Genomic DNA, 15,658 nt, shown 5'->3' on the forward strand with positions numbered 1-15,658 from the left:
AGTTCAGTTGCTCAGTCGTGTCCGACTCTTTGCCACCCCATGAATCGCAGCATGCCAGGCCTCCCTGTCCATCACCAACTCCGGGAGTTCACTCAGACTTACGTCCATTGAGTCGGTGATGCCATCCAGCCATCTCATCCTCTGTCGTCCCCTTCTCCTCCTGCCCCCAATCCCTCCCAGCATCAGAGTCTTTTCCAATGACTCAACTCTTCAAACGAGGTGGCCAAAGTACTGGAGTTTCAGCTTTAGCATCATTCTTTCCAAAGAAATCCCAGGGCTGATTGATCTCCTTCAGAATGGACTGGTTGGATCTCCTTGCAGTCCAAGAGACTCTCAAGAGTCTTCTCCAACACCACAGTTCAAAAGCATCAATTCTTCAGCGCTCAGCCTTCTTCACAGTCCAACTCTCACATCCATACATGACCACAGGAAAAAACATAGCCTTGACTAGACGGACCTTTGTTGGCAAAGTAATGTCTCTGCTTTTGAATATGCTATCTAGGTTGGTCATAACTTTCCTTCCAAGGAGTAAACATCTTTTAATTTCATGGCTGCAGTCACCATCTGCAGTGATTTTGGAGCCCAAAAAAGTAAAGTCTGACACTGTTTCCACTGTTTCCCCATCTATTTCCCATGAAGTGATGGGACCGGATGCCATGATCTTCTTTTTCTGAATGTTGAGCTTTAAGCCAACTTTTTCACTCTCCTCTTTCACTTTCATCAAGAGGCTTTTTAGTTCCTCTTCACTTTCTGCCATAAGGGTGGTGTCATCTGCATATCTGAGGTTATTGATATTGCTTCTGGCAATCTTGATTCCAGCTTGTGTTTCTTCCAGTCCAGCGTTTCTCATGATGTACTCTGCATATAAGTTAAATAAGCAGGGTGACAATACACAGCCTTGACGTACTCCTTTTCCTATTTGGAACCAGTCTGTTGTTCCATGTCCAGTTCTAACTGTTGCTTCCTGACCTGCATACAGATTTCTCAAGAGGCAGGTCAGGTGGTCTGGTATTTCCATCTCTTTCAGAATTTTCCACAGTTTATTGTGATCCACACAGTCAAAGGCTTTGGCATAGTCAATAAAGCAGAAATAGATGTTTTCCTGGAACTCTCTTACTTTTTCCATGACCCAGCGGATGCTGGCAATTTAGATACCCCCAATCCTGCATCTCTGGACCTTTGCCTTCTGCCCCCTGGGAAGCTGTTCCATCTGGTGCCTTTACAGCCTTCCTCTTTTCACTTAGAGGTCAGTTCAAATGTCACCTACTCTGAGAAGCTTTCCTGAAGCAATTCCACAACTGCTCTTTTAAATTTAATACCATCTCCCTGCTTTGTCTCCTTTGATTTAACTCATTACTACCTATTATAGATCACATCACACCATATTATATCTTTGTTGTTATCTATTTTCCCCATGACTCAAAGCTGAAAAGCAACTCAGAAGAGCTGGCCTCCCAACATGTGGGAGATTGTAGAAACACCACCATCAATTAATGGAGCATGGATGTTCATTTTTATGCACAAGAAAACAACCCAGTCTTATGTGTAACTAAGCCTAAAAGAATGCCTCATAATAAGTATGACAACCATTCTCAAAAAGAATGCATAAGAAGGCATAGCGTCAAAATTCCATGAGCAGAAATTGGTATTTCTTTGAATCAAGACTGCCGTGAGAAATATCAGCAGCTTCAGATATGCAGATGATGCCGTTCTAATGGCAGAAAGTGAAGAGAAACTAAAGAGCCTCTTGATGAGGGTGAAAGAGGAGAGTGGAAAAGCTTGCTTAAAGCTCAACATTCAAAAAACTAAGATCATGGCATCCGGTCTCATCACTTCAGGGCAAACACAAGGGGAAAATGTGGAAGCAGTGACAGAGTTTATTTTCTTGGGCTCTAAAATCACTGCAGATGGTGACTGCAGCCATGAAATTAAAAGATGCTTGCTCTTTGGAAGGAAAGCTATGAGAAACCTAGACAGTGTATTGAAAAGCAGAGACATCACTTTGCCGACAAAGGTCCATATAGTCAACGCTGTGGTTTTTCCAGTAGTCATGTATGAATGTGAGAGTTGCACCATAAAGAAGATTGAGCGCTGAAAAACTGATGCTTTCGAACTGTGGTGCTGGAGAAGGCCACATTTTGAGAGTCCCTTGGACTGCAGGGAGATCAAACCAGTCAATCATAAAGGAAATCAACCCTAAATATTCATTGGAAGGGCTGATGCTGAAGCTCCAACACTTTGGTCACTGATGTGAAGAGCCGACTCATTGGAAAAGACTCTGATGCTGGGAAAGACTGAAGGCAAAAGAAGAAAGGGGGCAACAGAGAATGAGATGGTTAGATAACATCACCGAATCAATGGACATGAATTTGACAAGCTCCAGGAGACAGTGAAGGACAGAGGAGCCTGGTGTGTTGCAGTCCATGGGGTTGTGAAGAGTCAAACACAACTGAGCAACTGAACAACAACAGAGTTATAGAAAAGAATCCAGAATCAGTGAGATCTTGGATTTGATGGAGTACGACGAGTACAGCGAGTGTGAAAGTCTGAGAGTGGAGCAGCACCAGGTGATGGGGACAAGTGGTGGGGGCACCGGGGTCTTGGGGGGAGGGCTGAGGGTCCCGCAGGAGCAGAAGTCACTCAGGAAGGGACCGCTCCTCCCAGCTGGGCTCCTCTCTGCAACGTCACTGCACTGTCATCGTAACAGCCCTCGGGGCCACTTAAGTGTAAGAATTACTTTGCTACCGACATTGAGAAAAAACACATGGCAGATAGACCCAATTCCCGCTCTCCAAATTACCCCAAATAAACAGAAGAATGTTTGAGGCCCCCGAGGGATATATAGGGAAGAGAAAAAGGCAAGTGCGAGCTAACAGCTGTGGCTGGGGAGGTGGAGGAGCCGTCTGCCCAGACGTTGCTGCATTCTCTCTCCAGGTCAAGCAGAAACTGCAAGCAGTAAATGCAACTGTCCCAATTTGTTTTCTCATGAAAATGTCAGCTTGAGCTCTTGAAGGAATCCTTTTCTTATGGCCCAAGCAAAGAAACCTTTTTTTATTGTGTGGCCCCTCAGGACAGAAGAGGCTTTTTGATCCTGTTCCATGTTTCCAGATTGCTGGTATCCTTCAGATTGGCTTACCCAGGGGGCTGATATAAATTTTCAGGTGGAGAAGCGCGATGCTGACACATTTGTTTGGTTTAAGCCAGAGCTGTCTCCAGGGCCCAGGAGGGATGGGCTTCTTGGCTTCCCCTCCGCCTGCCCCCCAGGTGAGACCCATGGCCGCAAATGGCCCTTTCTTGGCAAGACAGTTTAATGGCATGGGGCATGAAAGGGATATGGCTGCATAATTCTTGTTAATAAATGTCTTATTTAGTTACCTCATGTTAATTATTCACTAAGCAGAGGCAGTTGTGACTTGGAGCTCTGGTTTGAATGCTCCTTGAGCTTTTTCTTTCTCCCTTCCCTCCCCCTTCCTCCCCCTCCCCACCCCTCTGAACAGCTCTTCTCCAAAGAAGAGAGCTGTTGTCTGGCTCTGGAGAGAACCAGCAGCTATTACAGCTGGACAGGATGTCAGAGATCACAGAGTCGGGTGATTTCCAAACCACTTTGAGGAGTCTGAGGGTTTTCATGCTCAGCCTCTGGGATGGGATGGCATGGCTTGGTGGGCAAGGCCCCTGCCTCTCTGGTTCAACTCCTGTGCCCTGATCCCGGTTCCCTTTGCACGTGTGCAATTTCAGGAGCAGGTTTTGTAAGGAGAAAAAGATTGGAATCCTGGAAAGGTCTAAAAACCACTGATGCAAATCAGGCCTCTCATCTACAGGTGAGGATGCTGAAGTCCAGAGAGGTAGAGTGACTTTACTGGGTTGCACAGCTTCTTAGTAAGGGAGTCTGGACTAGGAGGCCTGTCCTCTCCCTGTTGCATGGCTTGGGATGGAGAGAGGAACCCAGAGAAGAGAGAAAAGGTGGGAAGGAGGAAGGTGGTCGAATGTCCCTGTCTCTCTTCTGGCATGCAGAGCAAGATGGCTTCTTGAAACACCTCTCTGGCTACAGGCAGTGATGTCTTAGTGCGCTTGCTGAGAACAACAGTGCAAAAGTGGCCTGCCTCTGGTATCTGTCTAATTACTGGGTGAACACAGGCAGTGCCTGCTCTTGAGGCTGCAGGGTTTGTGGTGTCAGACCTGAGCTGGCTGCCAATTTCACTGTGAATGAAGTTCTCTATTTAAAAACAAATGTATTGTTATTTTGGGGGTGGATTTCTGGGAAATATTTATGAAAATGGACACCAATTTTACTATATTTACTATTAGAATGAATTTAGTCTTTGAGATGGAGTTATATTTAGGTTCTGTTGACTTAGGGTAAGTTTTACAGTAAAAAATTAGACATAAATAAAAATGTTCAGTATATTTTTGAAATCATTGCCTTTGTTACTCTTATTAAAACAAAACAGAATTTTCAAGAGTTAATAGAATTCTGTGGTTAGAGACTCTGGAAACTCACCTCTGCTCCTTGATAGCTGTGTGTGTTAAGTCACTTCAGTCATGTCTGACTCTTTGCAACCCCATGGACTGTAGCCTGCCAGGCTCCTCTTTCCATGGGATTTTCCAGGCAAGAATACTGGAGTGGGTTGGCATTTCTTTCTCCAGGGGATCTTCCTGACCCAGGGATTCGGCCCGGGTCTCTTACATGTACTGGGATATGGGTTCTTTTTTGGGAAACCTCCAGATAGCTGTGTGACGTTGGGCAAATCACTTAACCTCTCTGAGCCTTGAACATCCCTCTCTGTAAAATAGTGATAACAATAACTTCCCTTGTGCGCACTGACTGTGTTAATACATAAAGTCTTTACAACAGCACCCAGTGGGATTCGCTGTGCTTCATGAATCTCTCAACAATTTTAGAAGACTCCTGGTCTATATTGTTTTAAATATTGTCTCTTCCCCATTCCACTGGGCCTTTTCCAAGACTCGTAGCATGCCTTTTATGTTTCCATTTCTTTGTCTTTACAAGGTCTTCTGGATAATGTCTTTGGTTCCATCCTTCAGCTCACTGAGATTCTGATGTACTCCATCCAATATGCTTTGTAACCCATTCGTGATGGAGACCACTAGCTGTATGCAATAAATCATTCTCTCCTTCTTTTGTGTTAATAGGACTGTGGTTGGACACCTGCCTCCTCAACTCTGCGGCATTTCCCAGACAGCTTTGCAGTTGTGTGGCTGGGTCACTAAGCTGCGTTCAGTTGATGCCAGTGGATGTGGTGTGGACAAGGGGCACGTCTCTTCCACAGCCTGTCTCCTCTTTGTAAGACAAAAAGTGTGTAAAGCTCCCCGGTCCATAAACTCATGACTTACAATGGGATTAGTTAAAAAATGGAGGGAAAAGCATTTTGACCCTTTATAGCAATTCAGCCTTGTCACAATACCTAAGCATGTAATCATTTTTCAAGTCGTTTGTTTTTGGGGGGAGGAGATATTTTATAGAAGTAATAGTTTAAAAAGGATTGGAAGAAAAAACGATTCTGTTATCTGTGCCCGTGACCAGATGATGTTAACGTCTTAGGGGATGGATGAGAAGCAAGATGGAGGGGACCTGTGACCCTGAATAACTGCATGGAGCAAAGCTGCCTCCCAACATGGAATGCTCAACTCAGTCTATGACATCAGAGCAAAATGCACCCTCCTTTCTTTCAATGGATTGAATTATTGTCAGATCTCTTCCTGTGGCTGTTGAGCCTTACCCAGTGCATGTCCACGTTTTTCATTCTAGTGAGTCTACATTTGACTTCTGGAAATTATATTTCGTTCTTTTTTCAAATCTCTTTGGTTGTTGTTGTTTTTTTTTAAAAATAGGTTCTCATTCCTTGATCATGTTTGAAAGCCTCTGTTGTCTTTTAATCTTTCAACATTTGCTGAAATAAAGTCTTCAGCATCAAGATACAGCAGATACAAACTTTCAGACAGAGGTGAAATATCACCAGATGCAGATACTCATCAGGAATTTCTAAGAACTTGTTCTGCAACACTTAGATTCTTTCAACTACTTAAAAAAATTATTTATTTATATTTGGCTGTGCGGGGGCTTTCTGTAGTTGCAGCAGGTGGGGCTACTCGAGTAGTGATGCTCAGGCTTCTCACCGTGGTGGCTTCTCTCGTTGTGGAGCGCAGGCTCTAGGGCAAGTGGACTCAGTAGCCGTGGCTCTCAGGCTCCAGAGCGTGGGCTTAGTAGTTGTGACGCACAGGCTTAGTTGCCTTACAGCACGTGGAATCTTCTCTGTGGCACATGGACTCTTTCCCATGGATTAAACCCACGTCTCCTGCATTGGCAGGCAGATTCTTAACCACTGGACCACCAGAGAAGTCCTCTTTCAACTACTTCAAGAATAGAAAAGGATTCAGAGAGATGGTGAGAAAAGGTTTCTATGACAAAGAGCTCTTTAGAAAAATCAGTGTTGAAGGCTCCATTTTCTGTTCACACCAGAGAGGATCCTGCATCAAAATCAGTGGCGAGCGGAACAAAGGCCACCCGTGGGGACAGTGGATGTCCGGGTAGACTTTGGCTAATCCGTGTAAACGTTGGTTGAAGATCTCTTTGTTTCTCTCTCCTTGAACTGGCTGAGATTGAACATCATCAAAACAGTCGGTATTTGTTTTCTGGGGCTTCCATAAAAAAGCACAACAAACTGGTACCTTAAAACCTCAGAAATTTGTTGCTTCATAGTTCTGGAGGCTGAAAGTCCAAATTCAAGGTGTCAGCAGAGCCACATGCCCCCTGAAGGCTCTAAAGGCAGATTTTCTTTGTTTCTTCCAGCTTCTTGGAGCCCCAAATGTTCCTTGACTTATGGCAACAGGACTCCAATTTCTGCCTCCCTGTCTTCAGGTTCCTTGGTGTCTGGGTCTTCATGTGTTTCTCCTCTGTGCATGCGTCTGTGTCTAGATTTCCTCTTCTACAAGGATCCCAGTCATGCTGGATTAGGGGCCCACCCACTCTCTACAGTGTTGACTAACCTGCTTAAGTGAAGTTGCTCAGTCGTGTCCGACTCTTCTCAACCCCATGGACTGCAGCCCACCAGGCTCCCCCATGGGATTTTCCAGGCAAGAGTACTGGAGTGGGTTGCCATTTCCTTCTCCAGGGGATCTTCCTGACTCAGGGATTGAACCCAGGTCTCCTGCATTGTAGGCGGACAGTTTACCCTCTAAGTCACCAGGGAAGTCCAAACTACGTATGTCTGCAGCAACCCTGTTTCCAAGTAGAGTCACGTCTGATGCTGGGAGTTAAGGCTTCAGCATATCTTTCGAAGACACAATTCCACCCATAGCAGAGAGGAAAAGTAGAGGGGGTGGAGGATGAGAATTCCACAAGAAGGATGAAAAGTCCATCATCTTGGTTCTGCTTCCCATAACCCCTGCTTCTCCTCTGCTTGGCTGGTCCAGTTCCCTAGTGACTCAATGAAGTTTCAGTGTAAACTTTCTCCTTCAGAAACTCCTGACCCTCCCACCTCCTGCCTGATTCTTGTGCCCCATTGCTGCAGACTGGCTTTCCTCCCTCACCTGCCCCCCATCATGCCCCTGGTCTCCCTACCCAGTTCCTGCTCACCTTCCTTGCTCAGCCGGACATGCAGACACAGTCACAGCCCTGACCCTCCTTCCCCTCCTGCAGCGTACAGACCTTTTCCTCTTGGGCTGTGTTCCCAGCACACAGTGAGCCTCCCAGCTCCAGCAGCCTTGCCCCAGAGTCACCTCCCTCCCTGACCTCCCCGATCAAACCATCTGCTGGACGCCAAGCCCTGGCCATCTGCTGGAGAACCGCTTCCGCATCTCAGAGCTTAGCATCCCGAGTGAGGGAGTTCTCACCGTAGACCTTGAGATGGTCGATATTTTTCCTTCAGGGCTGGTGTGGCATGATACACATTTATCAACACAGAGGACCAGGGCTTTTAAAGGGGGAGAACAGAGCTGGAGAAACAATGTTAGGAAATGTGTGTGTGAACGAGCCTCAGCAGAGAACCAGAGTTCAAACAAAATTCACGTTTTCATTTTTCTCTCCTAAACCTGTGAGCCAGTCTGAATTTTTCCTTTTTTCATCTGAACACATTGTCCAGATATATCTTGACCCATCCCTCTCTTGAAGGAATGTAGCCAACAGCTCCTTCCTCCCTGTAAAGCAATTCTCTAAATCAAAACCAACTTAAAAAAAAAAAAATGATTCACAGTTGAAAGAACCATTTTCAGGTGCTACAAAAAAGCCATTCAGACACGAGACTGTCCTGCTCATCTGCCCTAAGGAAGCTGTGGTTTAAAATTTTGGAAAAGTTCTTGGACAATTCTACACCATGGTAGGGACATCCGGATGCATGTGTGTGTGCTAAGTCGCGTCAGTCGTGTCTGACTCTGTGACCCCATGGACTGTAGCCCGCCAGGCTCCTCTGTCCATGGGATTCTCCAGACAAGAATACTGGAGTGGGTTGCCATGCCCTCCTCCAGGGGATCTTCCCTGACCCAGGGATCAAACCTCTTATGTCTCCTGCATTGGCAGGCGGGTTCTTTATCGCTGAGCCTCTGGGAAGCCCAGGGACTTCCAGATAAGGAAGGCCATTCAAAGTAGAGTTTTGTAACAGTATTTTCAATCTGTAACAGAAATCTCCTAGAAAACTGATTCTTTGCTTGAAACAAATTATACAATATGAGACAATATATGTGTGCCTTGGAGAAGGGCATGGCAACCCACTCCAGTATTCTTCCCACGGACAGAGGAGCCTGGTGGGCTACAGTCCACGGGGTCACAGCGTCAGACACAACTGCGCGACTAAGCACAGCACTGCACAGCACATGTGTGTGCCTAGACTAATGTTTTGGCTTGAAACATATGGCCAGTGTGGATCCAGGGGCAGGTTGGTAGCTGGGAAGGGGTGGGGTTGACTGGTTCTGCAGGGGTTTGTCGCTTGGGCATTTAGCATCCCTCTGTCTCCCTCTTCCCCCCAATGGCAGCCGGATGTCCCTCTGGGAAGCCTCCCACCGGCCTGGCCTGTCTACCCCACATTTTGTTTGGTGCTCCAGGGCTAGCCCTGTGTGGAGTAAGCCGGCCCAGGACACGCCATCTCCCTTGCTTCAGCTTGTTGGCCCGCAGTGCTCCTTGGTCCATGGGGACTGATACCAAGGGCTCAGGGGGTATGAAAATCAGTCCCTTTATGGGATGCAACTCTCATCTGTGGCTGTGAATGAGGAAGTACAGAGCCCCCGTTCCTGCTGCCAGCAGCCACTTTACCATTAGGATGGAAGTACATCTGAGGATAAACTTGATCTGGGCAAAAATGAAAAAATAAATGCAGGGGATCTTGTAGGGGGAGTGGGAGTAGAGAGGAACAGGCAGTACACATAACCAAATCAGCGTAGATGCACACAAATAAATTAACCAGGCTCATGCGATGGGGCCACGCCTGTGACTGGATGGGCAGAGAAGCCTGTGCCACAGGCCTACCATGAAGGCTTGAGCTAAACAAGAGGCATTTCATGCTGTTGGGGGAATTTCCCATGTGCCTTTGCAGCAGACTTCAGCATCAAATACATACAGGCCAATTTCTTGATTGTGACCTGAGGACCTGTCTGATCCCTCACAGCCTTCCTGGTCTCAGTACCAAAATCCTGTGCAGTGTCTTGTTCCCTTCTGTGGACAGACTTTTCAGCTTTTGCAGTTTACCACAGAGGAGCATTTGCACAAAAGACAGAAAGGCCCCTGCCTCACACTTAGACGGTGTGAGCTGGAAAAGAGGGAAAGACACATCCATCTCACAGCTTCTGCTCGCAGGCCTGCCAAGGAATGTGGTCTGGATGGCAGACTTTCCACGGCTGTGTGCAGGGCTGGGGGGCAGTGGTGATGCTATGATGGCCCCACCCCACCTGCTGTCGTTACACCATGGGGAAGGCCTGGTCTTCACAAGAAGGTCAAGGAACCCTGGAGAAAAATGATGGATGAAGGCAAGGATGGTGAGAGAAATATGAAAAGAATCAAGACTATTTCTCCTGGAGAAGAGGAGCAGAAAAGGAGACAACTCCCATAGTAGCCAGACTGGGAGACCTTGCCTCTTTTCTGTTTGCTTATCAGGAAAATGAAGCGGATAAACTGTCATCCACACAGTGGTTTTCAGCCCCAAGCTCTGTGATCCTGGGACTAATGTCCACACGTATGAAAATATTTATGCACAAGGTGGTGGCTGCGTTCCTGACTCCATTGCAACAGAAGAAAGAAAAAAAAAGTGAGACTGCAGGCCAAATTTCTTGACCTTGAGAGTTGTTGCAATAGTGGAAGCAAATGGAGTTTTAAAATCCCAATTCCCAGAAATATATCAGAAAATGATACCTTGTTATTTTTCTGGGATGGAATAATCCCAAGAATCCACTCCCTAAAAGTGTGAATTTGAATTGCATGGAGGTTAATAGGCTAAAATGTAAATACAGTGTCCTAAGTTCATAAAAAAATTTCTTGCACAGTAACAGGAAGGTCTGAGATGATATCTCTTAACACATTTGCTGTGCATTTTAAAAGCATCGAGGCTGTGAATCCCTCTTAAAAGGGGGTGTCCTCCAAGCTGGGCAAGTGGGGTTTATGATGCTGAGATGAGCAAAGATGAAGATTGGGGAGCATTAGAATTTCTTTCTTTTACTAAAACAATACTCTGAGTTTAAAGGTTGTGGGAAAGAGTTAATGACCCTCAAGATGTCCAAGACCTAATCCCAGGGGTGTGTGAATATTTCAAAGAGATTCTGTAGGACTTCCCAGGTGGCGCTGGTGGTAAAGAACCTGCCTGCCAATGCAGGAGACGTGAGTCACGGGTTTGATCCCTAGATTGGGAAGATCTCCTGGAGGTGGGCATGGCAACCCATTCCAGTATTCTTGCCTGGAGAATCTTATGCACAGAGGCTACAGTCCATGGGGTCCCAAACAGTCAGACATGACTGAAGTTAGTTCACACATATGCACACAAAGAGATTCTGCAGAGGAGTCTCAGATGAGAAGTTTGTCCTGGGTCACTCAGATGGACCTGGTATAATCCCAGGGATCCTTAAAAGATGAAAGAGAATGGCAAGAGGGTCAGAAAAGGAGACATGAGGATGGAAACAGGTTGGAGGGGTGTAACTGCTGGAAGGGGCATAAGCTGAGGATTCAGGAGTCCCTGGACCTGGAAAGGACAAACAAATAGATTCTCCCTTAGAGCTGCTGGAGACAGTGTGATCCCCTGACGCTTCTCTTGGCCCAGGAAAACCCATTCTGGACTGCTGACCTCCAAATGTATGTAAGATAATACTTCTTGGCCGTCTTAAGCCACTGAGTGTGTAATAATTTGTTACAGCAGCCAGAGGAAACTCATACAAGAGAGAAACCATGATGGCTTGATGTAAGAAAACAAAATGGAAAAAAAAATGCTTAAGAAAAGGAGCAAGAGAGGCAAGATAGAAGGAACTGGAGACAAGGAGCCGGGCCTGTGAGGGGGAAGGGCTGGGCATTGGAGGCTGCTCTGTCCTGGGTGCCTGAGGCGGGGAGGACACGGGTACAGGGCAGTGTGGTGAAGGGAGCGGGAGGGTGCTGAGCCCAAAGACAGCCAGGCCATCTTCTGCCTCCCTATCTCAGCCTGTGTTCCTGGAGAGCAGAGCTGAGCCAGGTGTCAGTGTGAGCGGTTAAGCTGAGAGTGAAGGATGGAAGTGAGACAGGATCAAACAGAGGAGTGGGAGGTGAGCCGAGATGCAGTACTGAGGCTGTTAACAGCAGAGAGCCCACTGCCCGAGTCCTGACTAGGGCACCAGCTCCTGAGGAAAGAGCTTTATTGTAGCTCAACTATAGGCAAGGAGTCAGGAAGCAGGGCTTGAATCCATTTCCAGATCCAGGGTTTGGGATGAAATCTAAGGGACTGGGGGAAATTTCAAACTTGGAAGTGAAGTCAGGCGTTAGAATCGTTTCACCTGGCATCATTAATCAAGATGCTTTAAGACTTGCATGTTCTCCAAGGGGTGTGTGTGTGTGTACACTCAGTCATGGCCAACTCTTTTGTGACTGCATGGACGGTAATCCTCCAGGCTCCTCTGCCCATGGGATCCTCCAGGTAAGAACACTGGAGTGGGTTGGCATGCCCTCTTCCAGGGATGGAACCCACATCTCCTGCATTGTAGACAGATTCTTTATTGCAGAGCCACCTGGGAAGTGGGCCCAAGGGTCCCTAAGCAGCCTAATCAGGAAGACGGATCAGCTGGGTCTAATTTGGGCTGAACCAGTTAGGACTGGATAGGACCACTGGCCTTTCCACTGGCCACACGCAAGTGTCTGGTGTCTGTGCAGGAAGAGTCTCACCCCTACAGACAATCAGCTTTCCCCATGCCTTCCAGGGCATGCCCCCTTAAATACCACTGTCCCTGGCCTAAAGATTTACTGAGCATGGCCTCACCAATTAGAACAAGACCCAGTTTCCCCATCAGGAAGCTTCTGTAAGCCTTTTATCCTCCATCAGAGGGCAGACAGACTGAAAACCACAATCACAGAAAACTAACCAATCTCATCACATGGACCACAGCCTTGTCTAACTCAATGAAACTTTGAGCCATGCTGGGTAGGGACTGGTCATGGTGAAGAGTTCTGATAAAACGTGGTCTACTGAAGAAGGGAATGGCAAACCACTTCAATATTCTTGCCTTGAGAACCCCAAGAACAGTATGAAAAGGCAAAAAGATAGGACACTGAACAATGAACTCCCCAGGTTGGTATGTGCCCAATATGCTAATGGAGATCAGTGGAGAATTAACTCCAGAAAGAATGAAGAGATGGAGCCAAAGCAAAAACAACACCCAGTTGTGGATGTGACTGGTGATGGAAGTAAAGTCTGATGCTGTAAAGAGCAGTATCACATAGGAACCTGGAATGTTAGGTCCATGATCAAGGCAAATTGAAAGTGGTCAAACAGGAGATGGCAAGGGTGAACGTCGACATTTTAGGAATCAGTGAGTTAAAATGGACTGGAATGGGTGAATTTAACTCAGATGACCATCATATCTACTACTGCGGGCAAGAATCCCTTAGAAGAAATGGAGTAGTCATCATAGTCAACAAAAGAGTCCGAAATGCAGCACTTGGATGCAATCTCAAAAATGACAGAATGATCTCTGTTTCCAAGGGAAACCATTCAATATCACAGTAATCTAAGGCTATGCCCTGACCAGTAATGCTGAAGAAGCTGAAGTTGAATGGTTCTATGAAGACCTACAAGACCTTCTAAAACTAAACCCCCGAAAAATGTCCTTTTCATTATAGAGGACTGGAATGCAAAAGTAGGAAGTCAAGAAATACCTGGCGTAACAGGCAAATTTGGCCTTGGAGTACAGAATGAAGCAGGGAAAAGGCTAATAGAGTTTTGCCAAGAGAACACATTGATCATAGCAAACACCCTCTTTCAACAACACAAGAGATGACTCTACACATGGACATCATCAGATGGTCAACACGAAATCAGATTGATTGTATTCTTTGCAGCCAAAGATGGAGAAGCTCCATACAGTCAGCAAAAATAAGACCAGGAGCTGACTGTGGCTCATATCATGAACTCCTTATTGCCAAATTCAGACTTAAATTGAAGAAAGTAGGGGAAACCACTAGACCATTCAGGTATGACCTAAATCAAATCCCTTACAACTATGCAGTGGAAGTGACGAATAGATTCAAGGGATTAGATCTGATAGAGTGCCTGAAGAACTATGGATGGAGGTTCATGACATTGTACAGGAGGCAGTGATCAAGACCATCCCCAAGAAAAAGAAAAGCAAAAAGGCAAAATGGTTGTCTGAGGAGGCCTTACAAAAAGCTGGGAAAAGAAGAGAAGAGAAAGGCAAAGGAGAAAAGGAAAGATATACCCATTCGAATGCAGAGTTTCAAAGAATAGCACAGAGAGATAAGAAAGCCTTCCTCAGTGATCAGTGCAAAGAAATAGAGGAAAATAATAGAATGGGAAAGACTAGAGATCTCTTCAAGAAAATTAGAGATACCAGGGAATATTTCATGCAAAGATGGGCTCAATAAAGGACAAAATGGAATGGACCTAACAGAAGCAAAAAATATTAAGAAGCGGTGCCAAGAATACACAGAAGAACTGTACAGAAAAGATCTTCACGACCCAGATAATCACAATGGTGTGATCACTCACCTAGAGCCAGACATCCTGGAATGTGAAGTCAAGTGGGCCTTAGAAAGCATCACTACGAACAAAGCTAGCAGATGGACTTCCAGTTGAGCTATTTCAAATCCTGAAAGATGATGGTGTGAAAGTGCTGCACTCAATATGCCAGCAAGTTTGGAAAACTCAGCACAGGACTGGAAAAGGTCAGTTTTCATTCCAATCCCAAAGAAAGGCAATGCCAAAGAATGTTCAAACTACTGCACAATTTCACTCATCTTACACACTCGCAAAGTAATGCTCAAAATTCTCCAAGTCAGGCTTCAACAGTATGTGAACCATGAACTTCCAGATGTTCAAACTGGATTTAGAAAAGGCAGAGGAACTAGACATCAAATTGCCAACATCTGTTGGATCATCGAAAAGCAAGAGATTTCCAGAAAAAAATGTCTACTTGTGCTTTATTGAATATGCCAATGCCTTTGACTGTATGGATCACAACAAACTGTGGAAAATTCTTCAAGAGATGGAAATACCAGACCACCTGATCTGCCTCCTGAGAAATATGTATGCAGGTCAAGAAGCAACAGTTAGAACTGGACATGAAACAACAGACTGGTTCCAAATTGGGAAAAGAGTACATCAAGGCTGTGTATTGTCATCCTGCTTATTTAACTTGTATGCAGAGTACATCATGAGAGACGCTGGGCTGGATGAAGCACAAGCTGGAATCAAGATTGCCAGGAGAAATATCAATAACCTCAGATATGCAGATGACACCACCCTTATGGCAGAAAGCAAAGAAGAACTAAAGAACCTCTTGATGAAAGTGAAAGAGGAGAGTGAAAAAGCTGGCTTAAAACTCACCATTCAGAAAACTAAGATCATGGCATCCGGTCCTATCACTTCATGGCAAATATATGGGGAAACAATGGAAACAGTGACAGACTTTATTTTTGGGGCTCCAAAATCACTGCAGATGGTGACTGCTGCCATGAAATTAAAAGATGCTTGCTCTGTGGAAGAAAAGCTATGACCAACCTAGACAGCATATTGAAAAGCAGAGACATTACTTTGGCAACAAAGGTCCATCTAGTCAAGGCTATGGTTTTTCCTGTGGTCATGTATGGATGTGAGAGCTGGACTATAAAGAAAGCTGAGCTCCAAAGAATTGATGCTTTTGAACTATGGTGTTAGAGAAGACTCTTGAGAGTCTCTTGGACTGCAAGGAGATCCAACCAGTCTATCCTAAAGGAAGTCAATCCTGATTTCATTGAAATTCCATTTCATCCCAATTCATTGGAAGGACTGATGCTGAAGCTGAAACTCCAATACTTTGGCCACCTCATACGAAGAACTGACTCATTTGAAAAGACCCTGATGCTGGGGAACATTGAAGGCGGGAGGAAAAGGGGATGACAGAGGATTAGATGGTTGGATGGTATCACTGACTCATTGGAAATGAGTTTGAGTAAACTCTGGGAGTTGGTGATGAACAGGGAGCCTGGGAT

The 15,658-nt window shown here is 45.8% G+C and overlaps 1 long non-coding RNA gene across 2 annotated transcripts; it reads left to right on the forward strand.

Moving 5' to 3' along the window:
* Window positions 1-3,588: 3,588 nt before the first annotated feature.
* LOC109573521 (uncharacterized) lies at window positions 3,589-5,798 on the forward strand. Of its 2 annotated transcripts, none has more exons than XR_011561995.1 (3): window positions 3,589-3,818; window positions 5,152-5,314; window positions 5,543-5,798. It is a non-coding gene; the product is annotated as an uncharacterized lncRNA (long non-coding RNA). The 2 variants fall into 2 exon arrangements; XR_002182932.2 differs by having other exon boundaries at window positions 5,561-5,798.
* Window positions 5,799-15,658: the final 9,860 nt, after the last annotated feature.

The sequence above is a fragment of the Bos indicus genome, chromosome 19 (genome assembly GCF_029378745.1).
Source record: "Bos indicus isolate NIAB-ARS_2022 breed Sahiwal x Tharparkar chromosome 19, NIAB-ARS_B.indTharparkar_mat_pri_1.0, whole genome shotgun sequence".
Taxonomy (NCBI): domain Eukaryota; kingdom Metazoa; phylum Chordata; class Mammalia; order Artiodactyla; family Bovidae; genus Bos; species Bos indicus.